The sequence below is a fragment of the Prionailurus bengalensis genome, chromosome A1 (assembly GCF_016509475.1).
Source record: "Prionailurus bengalensis isolate Pbe53 chromosome A1, Fcat_Pben_1.1_paternal_pri, whole genome shotgun sequence".
Lineage (NCBI taxonomy): Eukaryota > Metazoa > Chordata > Mammalia > Carnivora > Felidae > Prionailurus > Prionailurus bengalensis.
The window spans coordinates 183,946,434-183,963,501 of record NC_057343.1 but is presented as its reverse complement, the minus strand read 5'-3'; the positions used below and the strand labels follow the sequence as shown (position 1 = coordinate 183,963,501).

Genomic DNA, 17,068 nt, shown 5'->3' with positions numbered 1-17,068 from the left:
TAAAAAAAAGAACAAATTTATACAACAGAACAATGTGGGTGGTGATAATTATTGTGGAGAGTAATAAAGTAGGGAGGGGAGACAGAGAATTCTGGAGTGTAAGAGGTACAATTTTTCAAAGGACAGAATACAAGAGTGACGCTTAGAAATCGCTTCTGAGCGACGAACCAGATGAGTAGAGTAAGTGAACCATGTAGGAAATCTGGGCAAGAGTTCTAGGAAAGGGAATATGTTCTGGGAATGTTCTGAACTGAGGAGCTGCAAGAAGACCAGGGGTGAATTAGTTGAAAATAAAGTCAGAGACATATTGTAGAGCTGGATTATATAGAGTTTGTGCACGATTATGAAGATATCAGTTTTCCTGAAAGTGAGTTCAGAAGATACCTGTTTTAAATAAAATAATTCAATGAAATGTCTTCTATCTTACCAGGATAGCTCTGGCTGTTTTCCTAAAACTATGGGAGAATAGACATAGTAAGGTGAATGTAGGGGCAGAAAAACCAGTAGAAAGATTATTAAATAACATAAGAGAGAATGGTGTGTTGGAACAGAGTATTTAGCGTGGGAAGTCTGAAAAGGCATACATTTTGAAGGTAAAAAACAATAAGACTTACTAAGGATTAAATGTCAGTCGTGAAAAAGATAGGAATCAAGAATGACTCCAATACTTTTGTTCTGAAACCTAGAAAGTTGAATTGTCATTTAAAGAGATGAGAATACTATGGGAAGAATAGGTCTAGGGGGAAAGACCAGAAGGTAAATTTCAGATATACTACATTTGAAATGCCAACTAAATTCATGGGAGATACGTCAGGTGGACAGTTAGGTATGTGATTCTGAAGTTCAGGGGACAGGTTCCAGTTAGAATTATAGATATAGAAGATATTATTGTGCAGAATACTTAAATTCATGACACTGAATAAGTATGCTAAGGGAGTAAATGCGTAGATCAAAAAGAGATGAGGTTCAAGGTCTGAACAAGGATCATGGAATTTGGGGGCTGAGGACTGGGAAAGAATGGTAAAGTGGATCAAAGAGAAGCCAATTATGGAATAAATTCAGAAACAGGTAGTATCCTGGAAGGTAGTGTCATTGTTGGAATTTCTAATGCTTTTTTTTTTTTTTACGTTACATCATCTTAAAACTTTAAACCCTTACTCCCAAGTCATTCTCCTCACGGTTTTATGAAGAATTCCTATCATATTAGGGCTTGCAAAAGTAGGAAGTCAAATATCCTGTCAAGTATTTGGTAACCTTTACCTCAAATTTAGATTTTAGTAGTAATTTCATGAATTAAATCAATGAACTTCCTAAGTACCTAGCAGAGTTATCATTGACTTCTTAAACTTAATTGGAAAGTTATTCCAGACACAGAAATTCAAGCACAATCTAAATCACACATGGAGAAGAAAAATACAACTTTAAAAGTTTTAATAAGGCCAAGTCTCATCAGTTCTCCTATTTTAATGCCTAATGAATTAGGGTAATTGAAATATTCATGTTAATAGCGGGTGTTGAGCAAATTAAAAAAAAAAAAGATGAAAATAAATTACCAGCCCTTACCTTCACCCCTCTCACACAATTAATACAAGGGTAAGAAGTAAAGAGATGAATCTCTCTTTAACTTCTTACCCAACCAATCACCCACTTCTACTTAGTTTTTCTAGCTCACCCGTAAACTCATCCTTAGAGATACTGCTCATGTATAGGTGTCAAAAATCACTTCTCTCAGAGTTTGAAATAGCTTCCTACTTGCTTGCTCTGCCTTTGCTTTCTCTCTATTTTTGCCTATCAAAAATGTAGCTATTGAAATTGTCACATTGAAATACACTGGATTCCTATTTATAGTTTTTTCATATCTCTCGTTTTATTTATTCTTTCTAGTTTTCTCTCTTTCCTGCTCAGACATCATTATAATGTGGTTAGTCTTTTAGGAGAATTTTGGCTTTGTGGATCAACTCTGTTTCCTTGAATTTATATTTCAATAAATTGTGCTTTCATCTTTATTGACTCATTCCCCTCCTTCTCTTTTGTTTTTTTTTTCTTTTCAGCCTCTTGAGTTATGAGCATTAATTTTTAAATTTCAAGGTTTTGTCCAATGTATACATGTTGAGCCCCACGTTTATTTCCGAATGCTGCTCTGGTGGCATCTCATAGTGTACTTTTATTTGTAACTCTTCTAAACTTTAGTGATTTTTTTTCCTATTGTAATCAAGAGTTATTTAAATGAATGTTTCCAAGCAAAAACATTTATTTTCCACTGTTATGTTCAAGGTCTTGTATTGTTCCTTTCTATTATTATTGCGTTGTCTTCTATAGCCTTTATGATCTCTCCTTTTTGAGATTTCTTGAAATTTTCCTCAGTGGTTTGTATAATAGTCCATTTGTGTGAAAGTTCCATACGTACTTAAAACGAATCACTTTGACAATTTTAAACACAGAGACCCACTTTAGACAAATCTGGTTAATAACAGTAAGCCAATAATCTATTAAAGACTGAATAAATATTTATATCTGTAATGTGCCAAACGCTGTACAAGGCAGTAAAGATATTGCAATGAAAATAAAATTTCTGTTCTCATTGGGTCTAATCAGAAAACAGAAAGTAAACAAGCAAGTAAACCTATTATGTATCAATACCTGATAAATTGAGTAGAGATACAAAAGTAGTGCTCAGTGGATGGAGAGTACCAGGAAGGGAAACCAGAAGGCTGTTATTTTATAAAGGTCAGACAGGTCATCAAATGAGATGACATTTGAGGCAGGACCTCAAAGAAGTAAGGAACAACCTTGTGAATATCTGGGAAGCCATTGTTCTACATAAGGGAGTGTTAATAGAAACAGCCCAAGGCAACAACATTCCTGGTGTATTCCAGTAATAGCAAGGAGGTCAAAGTGGCTGGAGAACTTTAAGTAAGGGAAAAGTATTGGTCGGATGGGGGTGGTGGGCAGATCACACAGTGGCTTGGGAGCCATGCAAGCAACATCAGCTTTTATTCTGAATGAAATGGGAAACCTTTGGTGGGCTTTGAACATAGAAACACTGTGATCTGACAGGAAATTTTGTTAAAAGAATCCCTCTGTGTTGCTGGGTTGAGAATAAGCTTGGATGTGGGGAAGAACTGAGCAAGGACAACTGGAGGCCAATTAGGATTTAGGGGAGATTTAAAGGTGGCATCGAGCAGGGTGTAGCACTTAACATAGTGAAAAGTGGTTGGATTCATGGTGTGTTTTGAAGGTAGAGTCAGGATTTAAAAACAGACTGGGAAAGTAGTATGAAAGAAAGAGAGGGCCCAAGGATGATGTTAAAGTTTTGGAGTGAGCAGTGGGAGGATGGAATTTACCACTTAGAGACAGGAAAATCTGTGGATGGAGTGGGTTTGTATGTTTATTTTTAGACATATTACATTTGAGTTGCTAATGATACAGATAAAAAAAAAAGTCTTTAGATCAGGGGAATTATTTGGACTCTGTGTAGACATTTGAGATTTTTTGGAGAGATTAAAAAAGCCATGGGCCTACATGAGATATCCTAAAGACTGGATATTAAAAAGATTAGAGATAAGACTGAGAAGTGAAACCATTTGGGCATTTCTGTGTTTAATTGTAGAGGGAATGAAAATAAACCATTCAAAGAGCCTGAGAAGGAGTGTTTGGTAAGGAAGTAGAAGGACCAAGATACTGTGATTTCACAGGAGCCAAAAATGTCGATAGGCAGGGAGCAATCAGTTCTGTCAGATATACTAGGTCAAGAAGGATGAAGACTGGAAAGTTTACATTGAATTTAGCAATGTTGATGTCATTAGTGACACAGACAAGGGCTGATGATGTCCCTTGGTAGGGATGAACGCCTGATGGAGTCAGTTCAAGAGAGACCAATGTGTACATACCATTGTTTTCAAGGAATTCCTATAAACTTGACATGAGACAATGTCCAGAATGGAAAAATTGAAAGATAAAATTCTCGAATTTTTGTCTTTGAGTAAACCAAAGGGGTTTAGATCCAGTCCAAAAATGGAGAAAGGTACTAAAAGAGAAGACTTTTACTTGATTTATGTCTCTGTGTATTTCACAAGGGGCAATGTACACGTCTTATTATGGTTGGAGAAGCATTGCCTGTTTTCTGCCAAAAGTCCTTGCAATCAGGGTGCGAGGGTGGCTCAGTCAGTTAACCATCTGAATTCAGCCCAGGTCATGATCTCACAGTTTGTGAGTCCGAGTCCCACATTGAGCTCTGTGCTGAGAGCTCAGAGCCTGGATCCTGCTTCAGATTCTATGTCTCCCTCTCTCTTCCCCTCTCTCTCTCTCTCTCTCTCTCTCAAAAATAAACAAACATTAAAAAAAAAAAGTTGTTAAAAAAAAAAAAAAGAAGTCCTTGCAATCATGTGTCTTCCTTGCACTCCTATCTCTCACATACAGGATAGGAAAGGTCAAAGAACTTAAAATTTTGCCTCTCTCTTACCCGTTTGATAAGCCCACCTTGAAGATATATGTCTACTAATGAGGTAGTATTTTTCTCTTTTTAAAAATTTAAACCTTCTTAATTCCCTCTGATTATATCAATTATACTCATTACAATTAACATAATTTTGGGTAGTGATCTTTCCATATGTATTTTACCATAGCTCTATTTCATGGTGTTTATTTTCCTTAAATATTTGGGGATCATTGGTTTCCCATTCATGTCTGTGTTTGAGAACTCCTGCTTTTATCAGAGCCATGCTCGAATGAGAGCTGCTAGAGGAGATCTGGTAGTGTTTCCAGGGTGATGTGGGATCTCTTCCCCTCCTGGGTCTGTTATTATTCAGAACACTGATTGGCTTCTCCTACCGCAGGGCTGATTGTCATTATTCCTCTCTTGGTACACACTTCCTACACTTTTGCTTGGGAGATAGGGGCTACATTCCAAAAGCTCTGATGGTAGCTGTCTGATTGGTCACCCTGATATTTGCTTAATGTTCACCTTTGCCTGGGTATTTACTCCTGGAGCCTGGCTGGTTCTCCTCTACATTCACTCTGGCTCTAAAAAAGATTTTTTTTTTTGGTGTATTTTTGATAATGGTTGTCTCTGGTCACTTTCCTGTACATATGACCAATTCTGCCCTCTTTCAGAAGATCCCCCAAATTTCTCACTTATTAATTATATAATTTATTTTACAATTCTGGTATTTTTCACTGATAAATTATTCTCTGAATTTATGTGAGATTTGGTACAGGGGTAATTTAGAAGAGTACTGATAAATGTCAATATTCATTCAGTCACCATTTTAACTAATTTTTAGGTTTCTAACTTACTTGAAAACCTGTCATAGGTCTCCATTTTTTTTTGTATTTTTTTAATAACAAGAAAAACATGCTTATGTTAGAAAATATTTTAAAAAGTGTTTATCATAAAAAAGAATTTCTCTTTTAATTTCACTCTAATTCTACTCACTTCTTATCTTCTGAGGGGTAATTTCCTTTGGTAGTTTTTCATATAGATATATATGCAGGTATATAAATAAATATTTTCTATTTTATTTTCGCATAAATAAAAATTATATTGCACATATTACTATTTCAAAAGTATTATATTGGAAAATTTTCATGTCTATACATATAAACCTTTGTGTGTTTTATTATCTCCATTTTATATAGAGATAATGAAGTAGAAAATTATTAGCTAAAGTCAATAACATAACATAAAGTAACATAAAGGTGACTGAATTGCAAAGAATATAATAGCCATAGTTAAAGGTTGGGATTTTGAGGGCTCACCTGTGAACTTGGAAATTTTCCCTCAGCTGTAAAATGGTGAGGATAATAATGATAATAAATCTTATAAAATTATTGTAATATATGAAAAAAATGCACAGAAAATGCTGTGATGTCTGGGATATAGTAAGTGCTCTATAATGCCAATTGTATTATTAAAAGAAATAAAATAAACTACCAGGTTATACCAGACAACAAATAAACCATAAATATTCCCAGATATCTTGGTATCTGAAGAATAGTATCCCAAAACAGTTCTTTAAATTCAGAGAACATAGGACATCAGTATGAGGGTAGAATAAAGTACTCCTCAAAGATATTCTCACCTCTGGATACTTTTTCTTTTACCTTCCATTTTAGTTTTCCCTATAATGATTGTACTTCAGAGATTGAGGGGAGGGGAGTTATTACTGATTTTTTGTTTTTTGTCTTTATGAGCTCACTGGCCAAAGTATTTACTCAACTAGGTAAACACTATAAAAATGGAAACCAAAATGCTACCTCTAACAGAACTGTTGTTCCAAGATTGGAAAGACTCCCCCACACATATTTACTTACATCAGGCATGTTCATATATGAGGGATGCTCTTTTTGTCTTTCTGCAAGGCAAGGCTTAGGTAAAGGATGCAAAAGAATTGTTCCTAAGAGTGCTGATGTTAGAAGTTTATCAACATCTTCATTAAGAGTATGCCCTGGAAAGTTCACCACTCAGAAAACTGGACTGCCTTAGAGCTCAAAAGAAGGTTGAAACCACCTACTTACAACTCATTAATTTTAGAGTTTTTTTTTTAAGTTTATTCATCTATTTTGAGAGAAACAGAGACAGCATGAGTTGAGGAGGATCAGAGAGAGAGGAGACAGAGAATCCAAGACAGGATCTGTGCTGCCAGCACAGAGCTTGACACGGGGCTTGAACTTATGAAACCATGAGATCATGACCTGAGCTGAACCCAGGAGTCAGCTGCTTAATCAACTGAACCACCCAGGTGCCCTTAATTTTAGAGTTTCCTAAAAAGGACCAAAGCTTTTAAAGATGTGCTACACTATTTTTGTTATTTCCTTGGCTCAATATAAGTGGTTGACTGAATTCATGAATCAATTCATGAATTAAAAGTATAAACATAGTACAGTAAACCCTTGGTTTGCAAGCATAATTTGTTCTGGAAATATGCTTATAAGATAAAGCACTTGTATATCAAAGCAAATTTCCCCATAAGAAATAATGGAAACTCAGATGATTTGTTCTACAACCCAAAAATATTCATATACAAAATCACAATACTGTAATGTAATACAAAATAATAAAGGAGATACAAAATATAAAAAAAAATAAACAACCCACACTTAGCTTTGAAAACCTTAGCGGCTGTTGTGAGGGAGACAAGAGAGAGGAGCATTATTGTATGGGATGCCTTTCACTATCACTAACAGAATCACTGTGATCTATTGGCTTAATGGAATCTTTTTCTGCATGGGGCCATTGTATATGCTCTCATGGATGTTGACTACAGTACAGTATTAATGAACTCTTGTCATATACTGTATTTAATGTAACTGGCAATAAGGCAGTAGAGGAAAGGGTCTGTATCTACAGGCAGCCTGACCTAGAATGAAGCAAAGCATTCCTAAGCTTACTCTTGTATGGAAGAGCAAAGGACTGTCCATAGGTGCTTTTAAGTGGCAAAAAATACACTAGTGCCAGTTGAGGGCACCTTCCAACATTCTGAGAAATCCTTGATTTCTACCAAACACCATGGCCTGAGACGGAGCATTCAAGCATGGGAGATGACCACCCACAGTCCCGCAGTGAGATAGATAGATAGATATAGATATAGATATAGATATAGATATAGATATAGATATAGATATAGATATACATATATATACATGTATATATATATATATATATATATAGAGAGAGAGAGAGAGAGAGAGAGAGAAGAACCTTGACTCAGTTGTGAGATGTGATGTTCTGTGTTTCGTACTACTTACATTGTAAGACATCGCTCATTTATCAAGTTAAAATTTGTTAGAAATGTTTGCTTGTCTTGCAGAACACTTGCAGAGCAAGTTACTACAAATGCAAGGTTTTACTGTACATACCACAATAGAATACTATATATCAATAAAAATAAACTACCGTTACTTTCAGTAAATTATATAAATCTTAGCATTATCATACTGTTTTATAACAGTAACTTTAAAATGATTATATAGAGTGTGTGCCTTTTTATAAAGTTAAAAACATCTAAAATGATGTGTGTTTTTAGGGCATACACTGTATTAAGAAACTCTGCACACATATACCCCCAAGAGCGTGATCATTCAGGATGATTGTTACTTTGGGTTGGCGAAGGAAGAGAAAAGAATAGAAGACCACGTGAGCTCATTTAAGTTACCATCAGGGCTCTACTTTTCATAATTGATGCAGGTTCACTATGTTATTTAAAATAAGCAAACAAGTGCTCGCTTCGGCAGCACATATACTAAAACTGGAACGATACAGAGAAGATTAGCATGGCCCCTGCGCAAGGATGACACGCAAATTCATGAAGCGTTCCATATTTTTAATAAATTTCATATATTGAAAAAAAATAAAATAAAATAAGCAAACAACTAAATATAATGAACCATTTGTGTCTTGAAACAAGAATTGTAATTAATCTAGGTCCTAGAAAAATAAATAGTTTAAAAAAAACATAAAACTTTGCAAAGAGAACTTATAATTTTTCCCCTCTCTCCCTCTCCATCAGGAGTCAATTGAAATACTAAACATATTTCTGCTTCTTCCGATTCTAAGATTCTCTGGCTTTTTTTCAAATGTCAGCAGTCACACAACTCAAGGAGAAACTTTTGATATTCACATTTATTGTAATATAGAATATAAATGCATTTTGATTCTTCTTCTTGAACTTAAAAAGCTTGTATGGTTAAAAATGCAAACCCAGGAAGTGAGGAATCATTATTTCAATCACAAACTGAGATGATTTTATACAAGGAAATATAAGTGGCTACTGTAAGCAATGGGTTATAGAGGGGGGGCTGGAGAGAACAAAATAAAGATGTTAAAGTGGCATGTTAAGGAGGAACCAAAGCAAGGATAGCTGATTTTATTTTATTTTATTTTATTTTATTTTATTTTATTTTATTTTATTTTTATTTTATTTTATTTTTTATACATACATACATTTATTTTTATACATACATACATTTATTTTTATACATACATATGTACATTCAATGTACATATGCACAATTATTCACACAATTATACACATTCAATTATACACACAATGCCTACGTACATTCAGGTGTCTTATGTTTAAATGACTGAGTGATTATTGGAAACCTAGCCTTTAGGGGCAGAAAAATGTTGAAGGTCTTCCAAGATTCACTTAATCCATTTCATTTGTCTTCACATTATACTGAGTAATTCCCTTACCTTGCAGATGGATTAGATTGAATAAACAATATGCTTTCTCTGATTTTATCAATGTTCTTTAAAAACAAAACAAAAATTGAATTTGAAACCAGACCAAGAGTCTATTTCAAGTACTCATGATGTACCAGAGGGAGGCCTCACACTCCAAAGATTCAATTATGTAGGTTTATAGCCATTCACTACAAGTTTTAGGGACAATCTACGTGTTTTGGTTGAATTCAAATACTACTTTTAAGATTTGGAAATCATTTGAATGTAATAGTCACAGAAAGTATTCTCCCTTGCTAAAAGAATTGTAAATATATTGAATATGTTCATCAAGTCATTATTAAGTCTAGCTATTCATCATATACCGGTTACACTTTAACCAAATCAGTCATGGCAAGGAAGCTTCTTAGAATTTATATGTCTCCGTTCTGTTTCTTTAGGTCCAGATAGGTGTACAGTAAAGTCTTGAGACATAGGTTTTTGGACAATCCAAATGCAGGTTTTATCTTTACTATTTTAGAGTCAGTAAACCAGAGGCAAGCTACGCCAGGCTATGCCTGGGCATCTCAGACTTACACCTTTGTCACCACTTACAGTTTAGGCAGAAGATCGCATTCAGGCTTCCCATTGCTACATTTCAGGATTTCATTAGTGTGTGAGGCTTCCCAAATGAGTATTTCAAGTGACAGATGATTTTGTTGTGCCCCTTCTCCACAGCATCAATATCCACTATTCTATGGAGGATTAACTAGAGTAAGCACCCTGCAGTCACTGCTTATGAATTGTAAATGTGTGACAATTATGGCTCTTGAGGTACAAAACACATTTTTTATAGTGATTTGTGGGGCCCATTTTTATTGGGAACGAGCTTAAAACTGCCAGATTCATTAGCTACTTGAGCTACACTGGTCATATCCTTTGTGTGTTTGCGCATTAGGCTTTCTTAATCAGAGAAATAAGCTTACATAATTTCTTTTAAATTACACATAGTCGGGAAGGAGGTATTCAACACAGGAAGGATTGTGAGAAAAACTATAAAATAGAAATGCCAAGAGTGGATTCACATTAAAAAATATTTAATGAGCAATAAAATGCCTCTGTAGCGATTCCAAGGGATGCACAGTGTGGTCCGGGGAAGAAACAGTGTGCTCCAGTAATTTCTCTTGAGAATGGTACAATTTAGAGAGTCCAATTATTTTCCGCTGCTCGGGTCCCCTTGTCTGATTGTCTGTCTTATTTTTTCCCCCCTGTTTGGAGTTATTAACAGTAAACTGATGTTGAGAGATTTACAGCAAAGATGATTTCAATGGTTGAATGTTACCTCACCTTCTGCAAAAAGACCACAAGGAGGATCTCATTGTGTGACAGACTCAAAGATATTTTCCCTATAAAAGGAGTATCATAGGGGCACCTGGGTGGCACAGTCGGTTAAGCGTCCGACTTCAGCCAGGTCACGATCTCCCAGTCCGGGAGTTCAAGCCCTGCGTCAGGCTCTGGGCTGATGGCTCAGAGGCTGGAGCCTGTTTCCGATTCTGTGTCTCCCTCTCTCTCTGCCCCTCCCCCATTCATGCTCTGTCTCTCTCTGTCCCAAAAATAAACAAACGTTGAAAAAAAAATTAAAAAAAAAAGGAGTATCATAAACATAAAAACAGAAAACGCATAAAGTATAAGCACAGTTTTGTCAGGACATCCACAAACTAATAAAAGTATATGAGGGTATGTGTGTATACACACACATGTATACACATATATAAATATATATTTATGTATAATTTGTATATTTATTACATATAATTGGTCTATATAATTTATGTAAATGCAATGATGTTTATACTAATTTAATGTCATTGGCATTGATTCAGTAAATATCCATTGTACCAGGTACTCTGCTAGGTATGGGCATACGATAATAGAATCAGCTTTCATCTCATGGAACTTATATCCTCATTGGGTTATGAGAAAGTTGTTAATCAAATACACAAATTGATGTATAATTAATAATTGTGCTTTCTCGCTCTCCGGTTCTCATAGTAAACCTAATCATTTGTACCTTTCGACTTCTGCCTGGACTTCTGAATTGATCAGTGAGCTAGCCTAGTATCTCAGAAGTGCTAAGCCACTAGTACAATATTGTTTTTCACCTCATGTATCGTCAGGTACTCTTAAGACCCTCCTGCATAGGAGACAAAAATAAAAATAAAAAGCTGAGGCACATAACCAAACTATAGGCTGTTCCAGAATCCTTGTGAGTGGTCTCCTCCAGCTTAGGCCACGGCTTATTCCACCATTCCAAAATCCCCTTCTTCTGATGGTTAATTCATGTAATAGCTTGGCTAGGCTCTGGTGCCCAGTTGTTTGGCCAAACATCAATTTAGATGTTGGTGTGATGGTCTCTTCTAGATGTACTTGAACATTTACAATCATTTGACTTTAAGCAAAGTAGATTACACTCCATAATGTGGGTGGGCCTCATCAATCAGTTGAAGGTCTTAAGGCTCAAACTCCATTTCATGGGGAAGAAAGAATTCTCCTTCAAGACTGTAACATGGAAATTCTGCCTCAGTTTTCAGCCTGTTGGCCTGTCATACGGATTTCAGACTCAAGGCTGCGTAATGAACCCTGACTTGGATTTCCAGCCTGCCAGGCTACCCTATAGATTTTAGACTTTCCAAGCCCTACAATCTTGTGAGCCAATTCATTAAAATACATTTTACTCTCTCTATATAAATATCCTATCACTTCTGCTTCCCTTGAGAATCCTGTCTGATATACTATTAACTACTACAAAATAGATTAAATAGATTATCTGCAGTTGGTTTCCTTAGAAGCAAACTCTGAACTGAAACTTCATGTGTAAATGATTGAGCAAAGAGGTACTTCCAGTAAGAAGCTAGAAAAGGAGTGGAGGGAAAAGGAGAGGGAAAGGATGTGTTCCATCCATAGTATAATTTCAGGCAAGGTTTTAGCCCTATCCTTGTTTTATGGGGAGCGAATTGTATCTGAGAGTTGGTCCTACCTTGAGGAAAGAAGCTCAAGTTTCATATCCGGCAGAAGTTAATCATTGGATAGGGATTAGTAGGGCCTCTAACTCTACATACTTCTGGCTTTCTGTACTGCTGGTGCCATTTGTTAGAAGCAGAGCACACAGACACACAGACACCACTACTGAGCTTGATTTGCAGTAATGGGAGTGAAGCATGGACAATCACGCTACACAGACAGTTAACAAATTTGGTTGATTTGGCCTAAGCCATACCATACCGTATGCCAGTTACTCTGATAATGTACAGAGGCAAAGAATACAATGATGGGTTAAACGTAGAATTTAATATGGTGGCATCTCTCTTGCACAGGAAAGAAATACCCTCCTTTTCCTGCTGCCCAAGAACAGGAAAGAAATTGTAGGGCAAATCCCATCACAGTAAATCAATTGATATGTGACACCCTACTATGTTTCCAGCCCTGCACTGGATATGCTGAGGAAGAAACACAGAAGTCCAAGCCCAGTTTCCTCCTCTCCAGAACTTGACAAATAGAGATTGGAAAATCATATATGTGGATTTTTATTATCTAAGTGAACCTCTTATTTATCTTACTTGAACCTCTTCATTTATAATGCAGGGATGATAATGATATGTATTTCATTTGACTGCTATGAACAATAAATACATGCATGAGGAATAGTTAGCAGAGATAAAACTGTAAATAAAAGCAATTTATACTTTTTATTCTTTTGCTGGACTTTCATGAAGTCATGAGCCTTGTTTTCCTCACCATCTTTTTGCCCATATCCTAACATGGTTCCTGACTCCTAATAGACATCTTATATGCCTCAAGAATGAACAGAAGACATTAACTAAGAAAACAATTAATCTTTTCCTCTTGCCTTTTTGCCTAACATTGTAACTTTTTTTTTAAACATAGGATTCTCAAGGGCAAAGAGTTTATGCTAGTTGTAAGTTGCATACAGCTGGCAGTTAATGTTAAGTAATAATATTTGACTCAATTATATATATATATATATATATATATATATATATATATATATATATATTGTTCTTCAGGGATGTATCTATTGTTTATTAGCCTTTAGGGAAATGTCTTAAGTGTGAGGGAAAATAGAAGACATATGTGGCACAGGTATTTGCTGAGCTGTTCAGTGAACTACATTGTTGAAATGTTGCCAAGCTCTAAAGTTCTATTCAGAATTCTTAATCAGTCTGCATACACTCTTTTCATCTGCAAACTTATCAGCTACATACCATCATCCGTGTCTTCTGATTGCTCTAATTATAGTCTATTAAATAGCCTCCATCTACCTGAAATGTGTTCCTCTCTTGACAAGTGAAGGCTGCACCCAGGAAAGGGGACTGCATGTCTCTTCAGTCACTTACTCATTCTTCATGGAATGTGCATATCCCCATTGTGCTGGCACCATTATAACTTGGAAATAAGAAAGATGAATAAAATGTCTCCTCTCTGGTGATTAAAACACTAGTAGGGCAACACATATTTAAAAAATTTTGCTCTTGTATGATGCCCCTGGGTAGCTCTGTCAATTGGGCACCCGACTCTTGATTTCAACTCGATCCCAGGGTCATAGGATCGAGCCCCGTGTCAGGCTCTGTGCTGGGCCTGGAGCCTCTTGAGATTCTCTCTCTCCTTCATTTTTATGCTCTCTCTCTCTAAATCAAAAATCTTTAAAAAATTTGCTCTTATGGTATGCAATAAATAACAATAGATTTGCTAAATTAATCTTAAATTTACGACTTGAATTTTTACTTATTCATACATCCATGTAATCACCATCTATGACAAGAAAAATAAGGTATTACAGAAAGCTTGTTTATGTCCTTCCCCAGTCACTAAGTCCCTATCTAGAGAGAACAGTTACTCTGACTTCTAGCCTCCCAGATTAGATTTACTTGTAAAGAGACATTTAAAGAGAAAACTTTGATACTCTTTGAAAGTACTAGACACAGATGGGTCTAAGAAGATGCAGATGATAATGAAGCAAAAAAGACTTAAGAAGTGTAAGAAAATAAATCTTTATAGAGGTGGTGACACTTCAGTTCTATCTAGAAAAATGATACAAGTCAATGAAAACATGGAGAAAGAGGGACTTCCATGCAGAAAGAAATGGCAAGCACAGGGAGCATTCTGTGTTTACCAGGTGGTAAGTAGATAATTTTGCCAGACAGTAATAAGTGATAAGTGGGTTATAGGGGTATAGGGGTAATAAGTGATAAGAGGGGTATGAGGAATAAGAAAGAAACATTTGCATCAGACATCAAACTTTTCATAGTACGTTGGGAGTTTAAATATTACACTATGAGCAACAGAAGGCCAAGAATACTCTAATTTGGGATTGGGGAAGAAATTTGGGAAGGGGTACTGTGAGGATAGGTTACACAGCACTGAGGCAACATTTCCCACCAAATATGCAAATATCAGAGTCATGATGTCCAAATGCCAACCCTACGGTCTCTTTCTGATGAGTATTTTCCCAGGTCCTTTCTAAAACTCAAATTGCACAGTGTGCCATGGGAGGTATCAGAGACTTTATAAGAGAAAAGTGTCACATGTTTAAATGATTTGGGCAGTACAGGGTTAAACATAGGAGATTTCTTTCATAAATAACTTCATAGTACCTTTAATATGTGCATTAGGAATATTCAGAGAAGGGAATATGTTTTCTCTTACATTTATATTTGGCTGAAAATTAAAAAAAAAATTAGAGTACCTTATGGTATGGATAGTGTTCCATAGTACTCAGGGAAATGTTGTTACAAGATAGAAACATGAAAAATGGCCTATTAGAAAATTCATCTCTGTCTTACAGATTTCTAAACTAAGAAGCTCAAGCTGTATCCACATCATTTAAAAATGTTTGATCATTGCCATAATTTTAATCAAATCATTTATCCACCCAGATGTTTTCATCCTGAGACCTAAATTCCCAGAAATCTTCAAAGGTAGTACCTGAGGGTTGCTAGTGATGGAAGATAGGGAACCCCCTACTCTAATGAAAATATCTGGGAGGGTGTGAATGACATTTGTCTTCAAAATTGAAATCCTGATCTTGGAAGGGAAGGGAGAGCTTTGTGAAGGAGAACCCCTTTTAAATAACAAGCTCCTAGATGCTAACTGAGGAGCAAGCTTGAGTGATGGCTCGGTGGCCCTGAGATAGAAAGCTACACAGATATGATACGTTGTGAGGATGTGCTTGCAGAAAGTTTGTTCTGAATGGATGGGTTCACAGCCACAGTTCTGGGTTTGAATTTAAGGGCAAACTGGGTGTAAGTCTGCCTGCATGTATTGACTGAGACAAATGATGAACTCTCCACTTGAAAAAACAATGAAGTAAATATCTGTAATGGCCCTTCCTCCTGCAGGCCCTTAGAAATAGTTATAAATTAAGAGTTTAAGGCAGAGTATCTCTATTTGCCTGGTTCAGTTTTGTTTTTCTGTTCTCAATGGAGCATTCCCCTCCTGGTGTTCAAAGCCTACAGATACTCACAAGAAGGGAGAATAGTACATACTTAACAATTTTGAGATACAAATGTCTGATTTCTTTTATATCTTGATCATTAGAATAATCCAGGATGAATGTATATCCCATTGTTGTTTGCCTATAATTATTACATGACTATTAAAAGTGCTTGGAAAAAATTAAAATATTCTGAGCAACGATACACAAAGCATCACTTCTATTTTTCATTTAAGATAATAACAACTCAGAATAAATTTTCTATGTCTGTGCACATCACTATGGCTGTAGTTTAGAAATAAAATTTAGAAAACTTTTGCTATTCCTTTTTTTGGTTTTCTCTGTATTATTATTTTTTATTGTTTTGTCTACAAAATTTATAGAATTGGCTTGGTTCCAACCATGTAACTCCAAAAGTATGCTGTTTCTAACAATCTTATCTTTACGGCAAAGGAAAATCTTCATGCCACAAATGTCTAATTAATGTCACACTAAAGATAAAAATACTTCAAAATTAGAAGAACTAAATGCATCTATCCTAAATAGTTACCTGGAATTTTGAAAATTTGCTATCAGCTTAATATTTCTATGGCCATTTGCTAATAATCAACTTAACTATAATGATTGTCTATCTTCATTTATCATTTGTAGTGCTTTATAGTAGAAAAAGCACATTCACACCCTTTAATTCATAGAGTTTTTACAACATGCCCATGTGAATAGTCAGAATTAATATACTCCTTTTCTAGGAAAAGAAATCAAAGCTTAGAAAAGATGCCCTATGTCATCTGGTAACCAGAATTCTAACCTGATTTCATGAACAAACTGTGAACTATATGTAGAACCTAATAGTTTAGAGAAATAATTAAATCTGTATGTTTTAATGCTAGGAGGAGGTCCAAATATCATCTGATCTGATCAGATGAAATGTGATGATAAAAGCTGAGACATGTCTAGTCATTCTTCAGCATTACCCCACCCCCCCCATCCCCACCATCTTAACCTCTTAGAAACAGCCTTAACATTCTAGTTCCAGATTTGTGACCCATGGGTTATGAGCTTTTCCTATTTTCTTAGGATTTACTGCCTTAATTTTGCAGTTTTCTTTCTTTTTTTTCTTTTGCTTGTCTCGTCTTTTCTGTCCACATTGACCAGCCATTTTACTATCATAGGGTTTTAAATTATTTAGAAGAGTAAAGAATGCTGTTGGCCACCAAATCCAATCTAACGTCTTCAATCCTGGATAAGAGAACAAAACCCAGTGCGGTCATATAAGTTTCCCAGTATGGCCCAGCCATATCGTAATATGCATAGCAAATTCTCTTTGTGATGATCTTAGCTGCCTAACTTATCTGCAAATATAAACTCCAATTTTATAAGGGTCAGTTAAAGCA

The 17,068-nt window shown here is 35.6% G+C and overlaps 1 non-coding gene across 1 annotated transcript; it reads left to right on the top strand.

Annotated features, from left to right (window-relative positions):
• The first annotated feature begins 8,216 nt into the window (after positions 1–8,216).
• LOC122496266 lies at positions 8,217–8,323 on the top strand. Its single transcript, XR_006300746.1, has one exon. It is a non-coding gene; the product is annotated as a U6 spliceosomal RNA (small nuclear RNA).
• The last annotated feature ends 8,745 nt before the right edge of the window (positions 8,324–17,068 follow it).